This window comes from Mustelus asterias, chromosome 8 (assembly GCF_964213995.1).
Source record: "Mustelus asterias chromosome 8, sMusAst1.hap1.1, whole genome shotgun sequence".
In the NCBI taxonomy this organism is placed as follows: Eukaryota; Metazoa; Chordata; class Chondrichthyes; order Carcharhiniformes; family Triakidae; genus Mustelus; species Mustelus asterias.
In genome coordinates, this window is record NC_135808.1 from 45409849 (window position 1) to 45422928 (window position 13080).

At 45.8% G+C, this 13080-nt stretch overlaps 1 protein-coding gene across 2 annotated transcripts in view; it reads left to right on the plus strand.

Annotated features, from left to right (window-relative positions):
* cop1 (COP1 E3 ubiquitin ligase) overlaps positions 1-13080 on the plus strand; it is a 304266-nt gene that overhangs the window by 240900 nt on the left and 50286 nt on the right. The window lies entirely within an intron of this gene.

A 13080-nucleotide genomic window follows, 5' to 3' on the forward strand; every position in this document is an offset into this window, starting at 1 on the left:
CTGTGGTGTATAACTGTGGCTCTGCTGTCTGTGGTGTGTAACCATGATTATGCTGTCTGTGGTGTGTAACTGTGATTATGCTGTCTGTGGTGTGTAACTGTGATTGCGCTGTCTGTGGTGTGTAACTGTGATTATGCTGTCTGTGGTGTGTAACTGTGATAGCGCTGTCTGTGGTGTGTAACTGTGATTGCGCTGTCTGTGGTGTGTAACTGTGATTATGCTGTCTGTGGTGTGTAACTGTGATTATGCTGTCTGTGGTGTGTAACTGTGATAGCGCTGTCTGTGGTGTGTAACTGTGATTGCGCTGTCTGTGGTGTGTAACTGTGATTATGCTGTCTGTGGTGTGTAACTGTGATTATGCTGTCTGTGGTGTGTAACTGTGATTATGCTGTCTGTGGTGTGTAACTGTGATTATGCTGTCTGTGGTGTATAACTGTGGCTCTGCTGTCTGTGGTGTGTAACTGTGATTATGCAGTCTGTGGTGTGTAACTGTGATTGCGCTGTCTGTGGTGTGTAACTGTGATTGCGCTGTCTGTGGTGTGTAACTGTGATTATGCTGTCTGTGGTGTATAACTGTGGCTCTGCTGTCTGTGGTGTGTAACTGTGATTATGCAGTCTGTGGTGTGTAACTGTGATTATGCTGTCTGTGGTGTGTAACTGTGATTATGCTGTCTGTGGTGTGTAACTGTGATTGCGCTGTCTGTGGTGTGTAACTGTGATTATGCTGTCTGTGGTGTGTAACTGTGATTGTGCTGTCTGTGGTGTGTAACTGTGATTATGCTGTCTGTGGTGTGTAACTGTGATTGCGCTGTCTGTGGTGTGTAACTGTGATTATGCTGTCTGTGGTGTGTAACTGTGATTATGCTGTCTGTGGTGTGTAACTGTGATTGCGCTGTCTGTGGTGTGTAACTGTGATTGCGCTGTCTGTGGTGTGTAACTGTGATTATGCTGTCTGTGGTGTGTAACTGTGATTGCGCTGTCTGTGGTGTGTAACTGTGATTATGCTGTCTGTGGTGTGTAACTGTGATAGCGCTGTCTGTGGTGTGTAACTGTGATTGCGCTGTCTGTGGTGTGTAACTGTGATTATGCTGTCTGTGGTGTGTAACTGTGATTGCGCTGTCTGTGGTGTGTAACTGTGATTATGCTGTCTGTGGTGTGTAACTGTGATAGCGCTGTCTGTGGTGTGTAACTGTGATAGCGCTGTCTGTGGTGTGTAACTGTGATTGCGCTGTCTGTGGTGTGTAACTGTGATTATGCTGTCTGTGGTGTGTAACTGTGATTGCGCTGTCTGTGGTGTGTAACTGTGATTATGCTGTCTGTGGTGTGTAACTGTGATAGCGCTGTCTGTGGTGTGTAACTGTGATTATGCTGTCTGTGGTGTGTAACCGTGATTATGCAGTCTGTGGTGTGTAACTGTGATTATGCTGTCTGTGGTGTATAACTGTGGCTCTGCTGTCTGTGGTGTGTAACTGTGATTATGCTGTCTGTGGTGTGTAACTGTGATTATGCTGTCTGTGGTGTGTAACTGTGATTGCGCTGTCTGTGGTGTGTAACTGTGATTATGCTGTATGTGGTGTGTAACTGTGATTGCGCTGTCTGTGGTGTGTAACTGATTGCGCTGTCTGTGGTGTGTAACTGTGATTATGCTGTCTGTGGTGTGTAACTGTGATTATGCTGTCTGTGGTGTGTAACTGTGGCTCTGCTGTCTGTGGTGTGTAACTGTGATTATGCTGTCTGTGGTGTATAACTGTGGCTCTGCTGTCTGTGGTGTGTCACTGTGATAGCGCTGTCTGTGGTGTGTAACTGTGATTATGCTGTCTGTGGTGTGTAACTGTGATTATGCTGTCTGTGGTGTGTAACTGTGATTATGCTGTCTGTGGTGTGTAACTGTGATTATGCTGTCTGTGGTGTGTAACTGTGATTGCGCTGTCTGTGGTGTGTAACTGTGATTATGCTGTCTGTGGTGTGTAACTGTGATTATGCTGTCTGTGGTGTATAACTGTGGCTCTGCTGTCTGTGGTGTGTAACCATGATTATGCTGTCTGTGGTGTGTAACTGTGATTATGCTGTCTGTGGTGTGTAACTGTGATTGCGCTGTCTGTGGTGTGTAACTGTGATTATGCTGTCTGTGGTGTGTAACTGTGATAGCGCTGTCTGTGGTGTGTAACTGTGATTGCGCTGTCTGTGGTGTGTAACTGTGATTATGCTGTCTGTGGTGTGTAACTGTGATTATGCTGTCTGTGGTGTGTAACTGTGATAGCGCTGTCTGTGGTGTGTAACTGTGATTGCGCTGTCTGTGGTGTGTAACTGTGATTATGCTGTCTGTGGTGTGTAACTGTGATTATGCTGTCTGTGGTGTGTAACTGTGATTATGCTGTCTGTGGTGTGTAACTGTGATTGCGCTGTCTGTGGTGTGTAACTGTGATTATGCTGTATGTGGTGTGTAACTGTGATTATGCTGTCTGTGGTGTGTAACTGTGATTATGCTGTCTGTGGTGTGTAACTGTGATTATGCTGTCTGTGGTATGTAACTGTGATTGCGCTGTCTGTGGTGTGTAACTGTGATTATGCTGTCTGTGGTGTGTAACTGTGATTATGCTGTATGTGGTGTGTAACTGTGATTGCGCTGTCTGTGGTGTGTAACTGTGATTATGCTGTCTGTGGTGTGTAACTGTGATTATGCTGTCTGTGGTGTGTAACTGTGATTATGCTGTCTGTGGTGTGTAACTGTGATTATGCTGTATGTGGTGTGTAACTGTTAATCCGCTGTCTGTGGTGTGTAACTGTGATTATGCTGTATGTGGTGTGTAACTGTGATTGCGCTGTCTGTGGTGTGTAACTGATTGCGCTGTCTGTGGTGTGTAACTGTGATTATGCTGTCTGTGGTGTGTAACTGTGATTATGCTGTATGTGGTGTGTAACTGTGATTATGCTGTCTGTGGTGTGTAACTGTGATTGCGCTGTCTGTGGTGTGTAACTGTGATTGCGCTGTCTGTGGTGTGTAACTGTGATTATGCTGTATGTGGTGTGTAACTGTGATTATGCTGTCTGTGGTGTGTAACTGTGATTCTGCTGTCTGTGGTGTGTAACTGTGATTATGCTGTCTGTGGTGTGGTACTGTGGCTCTGCTGTCTGTGGTGTGTAACTGTGATTATGCTGTCTGTGGTGTGTGACTGTGATTATGCTGTCTGTGGTGTATAACTGTGGCTCTGCTGTCTGTGGTGTGTAACTGTGATTATGCTGTCTGTGGTGTATAACTGTGGCTCTGCTGTCTGTGGTGTGTAACTGTGATTATGCTGTCTGTGGTGTGTGACTGTGATTATGCTGTCTGTGGTGTGTAACTGTGATAGCGCTGTCTGTGGTGTGTAACTGTGATTATGCTGTATGTGGTGTGTAACTGTGATTGCGCTGTCTGTGGTGTGTAACTGTGATTATGCTGTCTGTGGTGTGTAACTGTGATTGCGCTGTCTGTGGTGTGTAACTGTGATTATGCTGTCTGTGGTGTGTAACTGTCATTATGCTGTCTGTGGTGTGTAACTGTCATTATGCTGTCTGTGGTGTGTAACTGTGATTATGCTGTCTGTGGTGTGTAACTGTGATTATGCTGTCTGTGGTGTGTAACTGTCATTATGCTGTCTGTGGTGTGTAACTGTCATTATGCTGTCTGTGGTGTGTAACTGTGATTATGCTGTCTGTGGTGTGTAACTGTGATTATGCTGTATGTGGTGTGTAACTGTGATTGCGCTGTGTGTGATGTGTAACTGTGATTATGCTGTCTGTGGTGTGTAACTGTCATTATGCTGTCTGTGGTGTGTAACTGTGATTATGCTGTCTGTGGTGTGTAACTGTGATTGCGCTGTGTGTGATGTGTAACTGTGATTATGCTGTCTGTGGTGTGTAACTGTCATTATGCTGTCTGTGGTGTGTAACTGTGATTATGCTGTCTGTGGTGTGTAACTGTGATTATGCTGTCTGTGGTGTATAACTGTGATTATGCTGTCTGTGGTGTGTAACTGTGATTGCGCTGTCTGTGGTGTGTAACTGATTGCGCTGTCTGTGGTGTGTAACTGTGATTATGCTGTCTGTGGTGTGTAACTGTGATTCTGCTGTCTGTGGTGTGTAACTGATTATGCTGTCTGTGGTGTGTAACTGTGATTGCGCTGTCTGTGGTGTGTAACTGTGATTCTGCTGTCTGTGGTGTGTAACTGTGATTATGCTGTATGTGGTGTGTAACTGTGATTATGCTGTATGTGGTGTGTAACTGTGATTGCGCTGTCTGTGGTGTGTAACTGATTGCGCTGTCTGTGGTGTGTAACTGTGATTATGCTGTCTGTGGTGTGTAACTGTGATTATGCTGTCTGTGGTGTGTAACTGATTGCGCTGTCTGTGGTGTGTAACTGTGATTATGCTGTCTGTGGTGTGTAACTGTGATTATGCTGTCTGTGGTGTGTAACTGTGATTATGCTGTCTGTGGTGTGTAACTGTGATTGCGCTGTCTGTGGTGTGTAACTGATTGCGCTGTCTGTGGTGTGTAACTGTGATTATGCTGTCTGTGGTGTGTAACTGTGATTGCGCTGTCTGTGGTGTGTAACTGTGATTATGCTGTATGTGGTGTGTAACTGTGATTATGCTGTCTGTGGTGTGTAACTGTGATTCTGCTGTCTGTGGTGTGTAACTGTGATTATGCTGTCTGTGGTGTGTAACTGTGATTGCGCTGTCTGTGGTGTGTAACTGTGATTATGCTGTCTGTGGTGTGTAACTGTGATTATGCTGTCTGTGGTGTGTAACTGTGATTATGCTGTCTGTGGTGTGTAACTGTGATTATGCTGTCTGTGGTGTGTAACTGTGATTCTGCTGTCTGTGGTGTGTAACTGTGATTGCGCTGTCTGTGGTGTGTAACTGTGATTGCGCTGTCTGTGGTGTGTAACTGTGATTGCGCTGTCTGTGGTGTGTAACTGTGATTATGCTGTCTGTGGTGTGTAACTGTGATTATGCTGTCTGTGGTGTGTAACTGTAATTATGGTGTCTGTGGTGTGTAACTGTGATTGCGCTGTCTGTGGTGTGTAACTGTGATTATGCTCTCTGTGGTGTGTAACTGTGATTGCGCTGTCTGTGGTGTGCAACTGTGATTATGCTGTCTGTGGTGTGTAACTGTGATTCTGCTGTCTGTGGTGTGTAACTGTGATTATGCTGTCTGTGGTGTGTAACTGTGATTGCGCTGTCTGTGGTGTGTAACTGTGATTCTGCTGTCTGTGGTGTGTAACTGTGATTGCGCTGTCTGTGGTGTGTAACTGTGATTATGCTGTCTGTGGTGTGTAACTGTGATAGCGCTGTCTGTGGTGTGTAACTGTGATTGCGCTGTCTGTGGTGTGTAACTGTGATTATGCTGTCTGTGGTGTGTAACTGTGATAGCGCTGTCTGTGGTGTGTAACTGTGATTATGCTGTCTGTGGTGTGTAACTGTGATTGCGCTGTCTGTGGTGTGTAACTGTGATTATGCTGTCTGTGGTGTGTAACTGTGATTGTGCTGTCTGTGGTGTGTAACTGTGATTATGCTGTCTGTGGTGTGTAACTGTGATTATGCTGTCTGTGGTGTGTAACTGTGATTAAGCTGTCTGTGGTGTGTAACTGTGATGATGCTGTCTGTGGTGTATAACTGTGATTGCGCTGTCTGTGGTGTGTAACTGTGATTATGCTGTCTGTGGTGTGGAACTGTGATTATGCTGTCTGTGGTGTGTAACTGTGATTATGCTGTCTGTGGTGTGTAACTGTGATTATGCTGTCTGCGGTGTGTAACTGTGATTATGCTGTCTGTGGTGTGTAACTGTGATTATGCTGTCTGTGGTGTGTAACTGTGATTATGCTGTCTGTGGTGTGTAACTGTGATTATGCTGTCTGTGGTGTGTAACTGTGATTGCGCTGTCTGTGGTGTGTAACTGTGATTATGCTGTCTGTGGTGTGTAACTGTAATTATGCTGTCTGTGGTGTGTAACTGTGATTGCGCTGTCTGTGGTGTGTAACTGTGATTATGCTGTCTGTGGTGTGTAACTGTGATTGCGCTGTCTGTGGTGTGTAACTGTGATTATGCTGTCTGTGGTGTGTAACTGTGATTATGCTGTCTGTGGTGTGTAACTGTGATTATGCTGTCTGTGGTGTGTAACTGTGATTATGCTGTCTGTGGTGTGTAACTGTGATTGCGCTGTCTGTGGTGTGTAACTGTGATGATGCTGTCTGTGGTGTGTAACTGTGATTATGCTGTCTGTGGTGTGTAACTGTGATTATGCTGTCTGTGGTGTGTAACTGTGATTATGCTGTCTGTGGTGTGTAACTGTGATTATGCTGTCTGTGGTGTGTAACTGTGATTATGCTGTCTGTGGTGTGTAACTGTGATTGCGCTGTCTGTGGTGTGTAACTGTGATGATGCTGTCTGTGGTGTGTAACTGTGATTATGCTGTCTGTGGTGTGTAACTGTGATTATGCTGTCTGTGGTGTGTAATTGTGATTACGCTGTCTGTGGTGTGTAACTGTGATTATGCTGTATGTGGTGTGTAACTGTAATTATGCTGTCTGTGGTGTGTAACTGTGATTATGCTGTCTGTGGTGTGTAACTGTGATTATGCTGTCTGTGGTGTGTAACTGGCTCTGCTGTCTGTGGTGTGTAACTGTGATTGCGCTGTCTGTGGTGTGTATCTGTGATTATGCTGTATGTGGTGTGTAACCACGATTATGCTGTCTGTGGTGTGTAACTGTGATTATGCTGTCTGTGGTGTGTAACTGTGATTATGCTGTCTGTGGTGTGTAACTGGCTCTGCTGTCTGTGGTGTGTAACTGTGATTGCGCTGTCTGTGGTGTGTATCTGTGATAGCGCTGTCTGTGGTGTGTAACTGTGATTGCGCTGTCTGTGGTGTGTAACTGTGATTGCGCTGTCTGTGGTGTGTAACTGTAATAGCGCTGTCTGTGGTGTGTAACTGTAATAGCGCTGTCTGTGGTGTGTAACTGTGATTGCGCTGTCTGTGGTGTGTAACTGTGATTATGCTGTCTGTCGTGTGTAACCATGATGATGCTGTCTGTGGTGTGTAACCGTGATTATGCTGTCTGTGGTGTGTAACTGTGATTATGCTGTCTGTGGTGTGTAACTGTGATTGCGCTGTCTGTGGTGTGTAACTGTGATTATGCTGTCTGTGGTGTGTAACTGTGATTGCGCTGTCTGTGGTGTGTAACTGTGATTGCGCTGTCTGTGGTGTGTAACTGTGATTGCGCTGTCTGTGGTGTGTAACTGTGATTATGCTGTCTGTGGTGTGTAACTGTGATTATGCTGTCTGTGGTGTGTAACTGTGATTATGCTGTCTGTGGTGTGTAACTGTGATTATGCTGTCTGTGGTGTGTAACTGTGATTATGCTGTCTGTGGTGTGTAACTGTGATTATGCTGTCTGTGGTGTGTAACTGTGATTATGCTGTCTGTGGTGTGTAACTGTGATTATGCTGTCTGTGGTGTGTAACTGTGATTATGCTGTCTGGTGTGTAACTGTGATTGCGCTGTCTGTGGTGTGTAACTGTGATTATGCTGTCTGTGGTGTGTAACTGTGATTATGCTGTCTGTGGTGTGTAACCATGATTATGCTGTCTGTGGTGTGTAACTGGCTCTGCTGTCTGTGGTGGAGAACTGATTGCGCTGTCTGTGGTGTGTAACTGTGATTATGCTGTCTGTGGTGTGTAACTGTGATTATGCTGTCTGTGGTGTGTAACTGGCTCTGCTGTCTGTGGTGTGTAACTGTGATTGCGCTGTCTGTGGTGTGTAACTGTGATTATGCTGTCTGTGGTGTGTAACTGTGATTATGCTGTCTGTGGTGTGTAACTGTGATTATGCTGTCTGTGGTGTGTAACCATGATTATGCTGTCTGTGGTGTGTAACTGTGATTATGCTGTCTGTGGTGTGTAACTGTGATTTTGCAGTCTGTGTGTAACTGTGATTGCGCTGTCTGTGGTGTGTAACTGTGATTGCGCAGTCTGTGGTGTGTAACCATGATTATGCTGTCTGTGGTGTGTAACTGTGATTGCGCTGTCTGTGGTGTGTAACTGTGATTGCGCTGTCTGTGGTGTGTAACTGTGATTATGCTGTCTGTGGTGTGTAACTGTGATTGCGCTGTCTGTGGTGTGCAACTGTGATTATGCTGTCTGTGGTGTGTAACTGTGATAATGCTGTCTGTGGTGTGTAACTGTGATTGCGCTGTCTGTGGTGTGTAACTGTGATTGCGCTGTCTGTGGTGTGTAACTGTGATTATGCTGTCTGTGGTGTGTAACTGTGATTATGCTGTCTGTGGTGTGTAGCTGTGATTATGCTGTCTGTGGTGTGTAACTGTGATTGCGCTGTCTGTGGTGTGTAACTGTGATTATGCTGTCTGTGGTGTGTAACTGTGGCTCTGCTGTCTGTGGTGTGCAACTGTGATTATGCTGTCTGTGGTGTGTAACTGTGATAGCGCTGTCTGTGGTGTGCAACTGTGATTATGCTGTCTGTGGTGTGTAACTGTGATTGCGCTGTCTGTGGTGTGTAACTGTGATTATGCTGTCTGTGGTGTGTAACTGTGATTATGCTGTCTGTGGTGTGTAAGTGTGATTACGCTGTCTGTGGTGTGTAACTGTGATTATGCTGTCTGTGGTGTGTAACTGTGATTATGCTGTCTGTGGTGTGTAACTGTTATTATGCTGTCTGTGGTGTGTAACTGTGATGATGCTGTCTGTGGTGTGTAACTGTGATTATGCTGTCTGTGGTGTGTAACTGTGATTTTGCAGTCTGTGTGTAACTGTGATTGCGCTGTCTGTGGTGTGTAACTGTGATTGCGCAGTCTGTGGTGTGTAACCATGATTATGCTGTCTGTGGTGTGTAACTGTGATTGCGCTGTCTGTGGTGTGTAACTGTGATTGCGCTGTCTGTGGTGTGTAACTGTGATTATGCTGTCTGTGGTGTGTAACTGTGATTGCGCTGTCTGTGGTGTGCAACTGTGATTATGCTGTCTGTGGTGTGTAACTGTGATAATGCTGTCTGTGGTGTGTAACTGTGATTGCGCTGTCTGTGGTGTGTAACTGTGATTGCGCTGTCTGTGGTGTGTAACTGTGATTATGCTGTCTGTGGTGTGTAACTGTGATTATGCTGTCTGTGGTGTGTAGCTGTGATTATGCTGTCTGTGGTGTGTAACTGTGATTGCGCTGTCTGTGGTGTGTAACTGTGATTATGCTGTCTGTGGTGTGTAACTGTGGCTCTGCTGTCTGTGGTGTGCAACTGTGATTATGCTGTCTGTGGTGTGTAACTGTGATAGCGCTGTCTGTGGTGTGCAACTGTGATTATGCTGTCTGTGGTGTGTAACTGTGATTGCGCTGTCTGTGGTGTGTAACTGTGATTATGCTGTCTGTGGTGTGTAACTGTGATTATGCTGTCTGTGGTGTGTAAGTGTGATTACGCTGTCTGTGGTGTGTAACTGTGATTATGCTGTCTGTGGTGTGTAACTGTGATTCTGCTGTCTGTGGTGTGTAACTGTGATTATGCTGTCTCTGGTGTGTAACTGTGATTATGCTGTCTGTGGTGTGTAACTGTGATTATGCTGTCTGTGGTGTGTAACTGTGGCTCTGCTGTCTGTGGTATGTAACTGTGATTATGCTGTCTGTGGTGTGTAACTGTGATTATGCTGTCTGTGGTGTGTAACTGTGATTGCGCTGTCTGTGGTGTGTAACTGTGATTATGCTGTCTGTGGTGTGTAACTGTGATTATGCTGTCTGTGGTGTGTAACTGTGATTGCGCTGTCTGTGGTGTGTAACTGTGATTATGCTGTCTGTGGTGTGTAACTGTGATTATGCTGTCTGTGGTGTGTAACTGTGATTGCGCTGTCTGTGGTGTGTAACTGTGATTATGCTGTCTGTGGTGTGTAACTGTGATTATGCTGTCTGTGGTGTGTAACTGTGATTGCGCTGTCTGTGGTGTGTAACTGTGATTATGCTGTCTGTGGTGTGTAACTGTGATTATGCTGTCTGTGGTGTGTAACTGTGATTATGCAGTCTGTGGTGTGTAACTGGCTCTGCTGTCTGTGGTGTGTAACTGTGATTATGCTGTCTGTGGTGTGTAACTGTGATTATGCTGTCTGTGGTGTGTAACTGTGATTATGCTGTCTGTGGTGTGTAACTGTGATTATGCTGTCTGTGCTGTGTAACTGTGATTATGCTGTCTGTGGTGTGTAACTGTGATTATGCTGTCTGTGGTGTGTAACTGTGGCTCTGCTGTCTGTGGTGTGTAACTGTGATTATGCTGTCTGTGGTGTGTAACTGTGATTGCGCTGTCTGTGGTGTGTAACTGTGGCTCTGCTGTCTGTGGTGTGTAACTGTGATTATGCTGTCTGTGGTGTGTAACTGTGATGATGCTGTCTGTGGTGTGTAACTGTGATTATGCTGTCTGTGGTGTGTAACTATGATTATGCTGTCTGTGGTGTGTAACTGGCTCTGCTGTCTGTGGTGTGTAACTGTGATTATGCTGTCTGGGGTGTGTAACTGGCTCTGCTGTCTGTGGTGTGTAACTGTGATTATGCTGTCTGGGGTGTGTAACTGTGATTGCGCTGTCTGTGGTGTGTAACTGTGATTGTGCTGTCTGTGGTGTGTAACCGTGATTATGCTGTCTGTGGTGTGTAACTGTGATTGTGCTGTCTGTGGTGTGTAACCGTGATTATGCTGTCTGGGGTGTGTAACTGTGATTGCGCTGTCTGTGGTGTGTAACTGTGATTATGCTGTCTGTGGTGTATAACTGTGGCTCTGCTGTCTGTGGTGTGTAACTGTGATTATGCTGTCTGTGGTGTGTAACCGTGATTATGCTGTCTGTGGTGTGTAACTGTGATTGCGCTGTCTGTGGTGTGTAACTGTGATTATGCTGTCTGTGGTGTATAACTGTGATTGCGCTGTCTGTGGTGTGTAACTGTGATTATGCTGTCTGTGGTGTGTAACTGTGATTATGCTGTCTGTGGTGTGTAACTGTGATTATGCTGTCTGTGGTGTGTAACTGTGATTATGCTGTCTGTGGTGTGTAACTGTGATTGCGCTGTCTGTGGTGTGTAACTGTGATTGCGCTGTCTGTGGTGTGTAACTGTGATTGCGCTGTCTGTGGTGTATAACTGATTGCGCTGTCTGTGGTGTATAACTGATTGCGCTGTCTGTGGTGTATAACTGATTGCGCTGTCTGTGGTGTGTAACTGTGATTGCGCTGTCTGTGGTGTATAACTGATTGTGCTGTCTGTGGTGTGTAACCGTGATTATGCTGTCTGTGGTGTGTAACTGTGATTGCGCTGTATGTGGTGTGTAACCGTGATTGCGCTGTCTGTGGTGTGTAACTGTGATTGCGCTGTCTGTGGTGTGTAACTGTGATTGCGCTGTCTGTGGTGTGTAACTGTGATTGCGCTGTCTGTGGTGTGTAACCGTGATTGCGCTGTCTGTGGTGTGTAACTGTGATTGCGCTGTCTGTGGTGTGTAACTGTGATTATGCTGTCTGTGGTGTGTAACTGTGATTCTGCTGTCTGTGGTGTGTAACTGTGATTGCGCTGTCTGTGGTGTGTAACTGTGATTGCGCTGTCTGTGGTGTGTAACTGTGATTATGCTGTCTGTGGTGTGTAACTGTGATTATGCTGTCTGTGGTGTGTAACTGTGATTATGCTGTCTGTGGTGTGTAACTGATTGCGCTGTCTGTGGTGTGTAACTGATTGCGCTGTCTGTGGTGTGTATCTGTGATTGCGCTGTCTGTGGTGTGTAACTGTGATTGCGCTGTCTGTGGTGTGTAACTGTGATTGTGCTGTCTGTGGTGTGTATCTGTGATTGCGCTGCCTGTGGTGTGTAACTGATTGCGCTGTCTGTGGTGTGTAACTGTGATTATGCTGTCTGTGGTGTGTAACTGTGGCTCTGCTGTCTGTGGTGTGTAACTGTGATTGCGCTGTCTGTGGTGTGTAACTGATTGCGCTGTCTGTGGTGTGTAACTGTGATTATGCTGTCTGTGGTGTGTATCTGTGATTGCGCTGTCTGTGGTGTGTAACTGATTGCGCTGTCTGTGGTGTGTAACTGTGATTATGCTGTCTGTGGTGTGTAACTGTGGCTCTGCTGTCTGTGGTGTGTAACTGTGATTGCGCTGTCTGTGGTGTGTAACTGTGGCTCTGCTGTCTGTGGTGTGTAACTGTGATTATGCTGTCTGTGGTGTGTAACTGTGATTATGCTGTCTGTGGTGTGTAACCTTGATTATGCTGTCTGTGGTGTGTAACTGTGATTATGCTGTCTGTGGTGTGTAACTGTGATTATGCTGTCTGTGGTGTGTATCTGTGATTATGCTGTCTGTGGTGTGTAACTGTGATTGCGCTGTCTGTGGTGTGTTACTGTGATTGCGCTGTCTGTGGTGTGTAACTGTGATTGCGCTGTCTGTGGTGTATAACTGATTGCGCTGTCTGTGGTGTGTAACTGTGATTATGCTGTCTGTGGTGTGTTACTGTGATTGCGCTGTCTGTGGTGTGTAGCTGTGATTATGCTGTCTGTGGTGTGTAACTGTGATTATGCTGTCTGTGGTGTGTAACTGTGATTGTGCTGTCTGTGGTGTGTTACTGTGATTATGCTGTCTGTGGTGTGTAACTGTGATTATGCTGTCTGTGGTGTGTAACTGTGATTGTGCTGTCTGTGGTGTGTAACTGTGATTATGCTGTCTGTGGTGTGTAACTGTGATTGCGCTGTCTGTGGTGTGTTACTGTGATTATGCTGTCTGTGGTGTGTAACTGTGATTATGCTGTCTGTGGTGTATAACTGATTGCGCTGTCTGTGGTGTGTAACTGTGATTATGCTGTCTGTGGTGTGTAACTGTGATTATGCTGTCTGTGGTGTGTAACTGTGATTATGCTGTCTGTGGTGTGTAACTGTGATTATGCTGTCTGTGGTGTGTAACTGTGATTATGCTGTCTGTGGTGTGTAACTGTGATTATGCTGTCTGTGGTGTGTAACTGTGATTGCGCTGTCTGTGGTGTGTTACTGTGATTATGCTGTCTGTGGTGTGTAACTGTGATTATGCTGTCTGTGGTG